Source organism: Myodes glareolus, chromosome 15, assembly GCF_982192425.1.
Source record: "Myodes glareolus chromosome 15, mMyoGla1.1, whole genome shotgun sequence".
Taxonomy (NCBI): domain Eukaryota; kingdom Metazoa; phylum Chordata; class Mammalia; order Rodentia; family Cricetidae; genus Myodes; species Myodes glareolus.
Window position 1 is genome coordinate 75253362 of NC_142040.1, and position 4062 is coordinate 75257423.

At 48.3% G+C, this 4062-nt stretch overlaps 1 long non-coding RNA gene across 1 annotated transcript; it reads left to right on the top strand.

Moving 5' to 3' along the window:
- The first annotated feature begins 287 nt into the window (after nucleotides 1-287).
- On the top strand, nucleotides 288-3467 carry LOC146891524 (uncharacterized). Its single transcript, XR_014997171.2, has 2 exons — nucleotides 288-510; nucleotides 2782-3467. It is a non-coding gene; the product is annotated as an uncharacterized LOC146891524 (long non-coding RNA).
- The last annotated feature ends 595 nt before the right edge of the window (nucleotides 3468-4062 follow it).

Consider the following 4062-nt stretch of genomic DNA (forward strand, 5'->3'; position numbering starts at 1 on the left):
GATATCAGGTAGTTAGAAGTCAGTGCTGGTCTACATTGAACGTGACCCAGAAATGAAGACGTTCTATTTATAGCAAATGCTATGTCTGTAAGAACTTTAATCACCTTCTCATGTCATAAGAAGAAGGAACCTTGCCAAGGTTGTGTTTTTCTCTAGCAGGTCTCCTTTCTTCCTCAGTAATGGGAGCCTCATTTTTACTTCCTTGTGCATGCAGACACCTCAAATAAAAACTACATTCCTCAATCCCTGCCGCTCCCAAGCTTGCTAAGGCCAGGGCAAAGGTTCTATCAGGCAGCATGTCTCCCTTCAGGAAGGAGGAAAGTGGTTTCTCGTTTCACACTCTTACTCCTTGTTGTCTGAGGGATGGGTAGGAAGGACCGTGAAATAGTTGGTGTGTTCCAGGATGATGATGAAGTCAGAGAGCAGGGGTCTCTGGAAATCCAGACACACGCACACACTGGGTCGGTGGAATAACCCTTCTGTGCACTGTGACGACATGCTGCTTTCACTGTAAGTAAAGAGCCGACCAGCCAATAGCTCGGCAGGAAGAAGTTAGGTGGGACTTGTTTGGACAGAAAGAGAGCCAGGGAAGAAAAAGGGCAGAGTCACCAGCCGGACACAGAGAGCACACGATGTCTTCCGCTGTCTTCCTTGACAGCGTGGTTGGATTGAACATCTGCTTTATTCAGCATCTTTAGGCTGCAGTTACTTCCTCCCAGACAGGAGCGTTATGCATCAAATATGCAAACTCTGCCTTGAGATCTAAAACTGAGCAATCCCTTTGTCATGGGATGGTTTTTCTTTCTTTTTCCGTGTCTTGGTGTATGTTATACACGTGTGTAGGTATGCATGCATTTTATGTCTGTGTCGATGTGTGTGCAGGGGGCAGCCTGGGCTGATGTCGGGATTATCCTCCAGGCTTTCCGTCTTAGTCATTGGCGTGGGGGTTTCTCAAACCCAGAGATCACTAATCTGTTCAGTCTTGCTACCTGGCTTGATCTGGGTATCCCTGGTCTCTGCCTTCTGAGGCTGTAATTCCAGGCAGGCCATATCACCTGGCATCTGCATGCGTGTGTGGTGATCTGAACTCTGGCCTTCACACGCGTGCAGCAAACACTTTAACGCAGTTCCTGAATAGGATTTTAGGACCATCTACATGGTGACATCACCAAGTCTGTGACCGGGGAAAGCACATGGCACAGCATGCTGATGTTGGCTTTCCCGGTCCTTAAGCACAGACCTTGTAAACGGGAGCCTCCTACCTCAGCCATAGCTGGTGTTTGGTTCAAGAATATTAGGACACTCAAGAGAAGGGTGATACTCCAAGCGGGGTTGATCATTTACTCTCTGCACGAGTTATTTCTAACCCCAAGTGGTGTTTCCCACTGTTCCAGTGACTACCCTGTCACTGAGTAACTGTAGGTTTGCATGAAGTGCACGCTGATCCCTCTAAGGCTTCCAGGGCCCTGTGCAGGAGTCGTGCTAGAAACAAGGTTCTCCTCGGTTGATAGCTAACTCCCTCATCCCTGCAGAGTGAGCATTGGGACTGCCAGGAAGTGGCTTGTTCATCACTGAGGATTGTAATGGAGGTGTCAGAGCAAGCCAACTTTTCTGCAGCCAGCCTTTCAGGGAGCTGCTGACGGGGTGAGAAGGCAGGTCTAAACAGCCTTGTCTGCAGACGTACAGCTGAACCTCCACAGCCAAACATTTTGTGTGGCAACAGAAAGATACATTCAGAGGCAGAGCAGGCTTTCCACATCCACTCAGGGTTGTTGCTGCTTTTCTGGGGGCTAAAGCTGGGGTCTCTCTGACAGCTGAGCAGCGGTAGTGCGTGAGTTTATGTCAGTCGTCAAAGTGCGGCAATATTGAAAATGTTCAGGTGTTTGTCCTATAATCAACATTTCAAGCCAACTGGTGGGTGGCATCTTTCTTCTTAAGTAATAGGAGCCTTGTTTTTTAATTCTTTGTGCATGTAGCCACTTTAGACAAAGACTACGTTCTTCAATTTCCCCGTAAGCTTGTGTGGTCAAGGGAACACTTCTATCGGGTACCACTTGAGATACATTGCACTACGTCTACCTTCAATTGATACCTGTCTGGGAAGGGGGAGTGTGGTTTCTCTCTCCCTTCCTCCTCTGTGAAGGATGGTTAGGGTGGACAATGGAATAGTACGGGTGCTGAAGACCACAGCAACTAAAACCCAGGAGGATGAGCAAGGTTAGGCAGATGACTTGACTGCGACCTACACACTAATTCCTTCAAGGGGTCAGCCACGCTCTGTATGCACGGGTACAGACTCCCACTCTCAGGGCCATGTCTGCACGCCCGTATCTCTCCCAGAGACAGTGGAACTGCTCATGCCTCTGAATGCCACAGCTTCAGGCAGGAGAAGTCTATTTAACCACGCTGCAGGGAAGGGTGCTGCTCTGTTTCCACTCTGAAAATCTGCCAGTGGGTCCTGCAGAGGAAGAGAGTGGACGCCAGCCTGGGAGCAGCCTGGGAATCCAGAGACTCTCAAGGCTGTCCTACTGTTCCACAGGCAGAGGCTTCTTTAAAGTGGTGATTGACTTCCAGGGAATAGCTGTAGTGATTTGAATTTGAAAGGGCCCCACAGGCTCACATGACTGAATACTTGGTCCGCAGCTGGTACTACAGTGTGGAGAAGGTGATAAACCCCAGTAAACGAGTCTGGTTCTACCCGGGTGCTTGTGAGGGACCCTGCAGCTTTATAATAACTCAACCAACATCACTTTCTATTTGCTCTCTGCTTCCTTGGTACAGATGCTCTTCGGCGGACAGCCTCCTGTGCCTGCCTCCTGCACCTTCCCTGACTGCTGCCCAGTCTCCCCTGCCGTGATGGGCCATATCCCCGTGGAATTATAAGATAGAATAACCCTTTCTCTCTCAAGCTGATCTTGTTGGGGTGTTTTATCACAGCCGTGAGAAACAGCTCAGACAACAGCTCATTCTGCTCATTAATGATCACAACTCCTCCCCACCGGCTCCCTGAAGTGCTCACTACATCCCATACATGGCTGTGATTTACCTCCATAGTGACATTAGATAAAGGACACAGCAGGAAACTAATACACCAAGCTTGGCTTGAGCGCTCATTCTGACCTCGGATCGTCAGCTCACTAGACCTCCCTCTGGAGGGCGCACTACCTTCTCTGGAACACCCCGGGTTCTCTGAGCCTTGCCGTCCAGTTCACTCAACTGATTGCATTGACCATGCACATGGGTGTTGCCCTGATGGTGACTGTCCCCTGACCACTGTCCATCAGTAAAGGAGATCTGATCTCCCGCTGCTTTCCTGGTGACTTTCCATCCTCTAAGGCGTCCGCCCTCTGGCCTTCTGTGAATGGTCACTGGCCATCCCAGGGCACATCACCGAGAGAAGGAGGCTTCTTGTTTCTGCTTACATCTTGGCTAATAAATTGTTGGTTGTGCCAAACATATAACTCAAACTTGCTGTTTCATTCACTTATGTATGAAATAAGGAAGTATGACGGAATCACCACACCAACAGTCTGGCTTCCTTTCAGTGAAACAAATAATACGATGATGTCAATCCAAACATCAACAGTCGTCAGTTTTTGTGTCAGGTTTACACATTGATTTTGAGCAAAACATTGATTTCTTTTGGGGAATGTTCGCCTTATTTGTGGGGGATGTTCTGGGTTGCCTAAGACTCGAAGGTGAGTTATGGGCACCTAGTTAAGAGAACAGAAGTTGTAGAAGGTGTGTGATCCTCATGTTGTGTTGTTCCTGGGATGCCCTTGTGTTTGCTTAGCCACATGAATGTGCTTTGGCATGTGCGGGCTTTTGTTTGAATTTCCTATGCCTCGTTGAGTTTGTTTATCTTAGATTTAAAAAAAAAAAAAAAACCTTTGGTGAATTTGAACTTCATGACCAGTATCCAAGTTCTTTTAGATCCTCCCAGGAGACTCCTGGGAGTCATTTCGTGATTAAAAGAATTTGTGATCAAATAAATTCCAGAAATGCATGGTTAGACCAGCCAGGTGGGCTCCCTGGAACATAGGTCCGAGCCCTTCTCTTGCT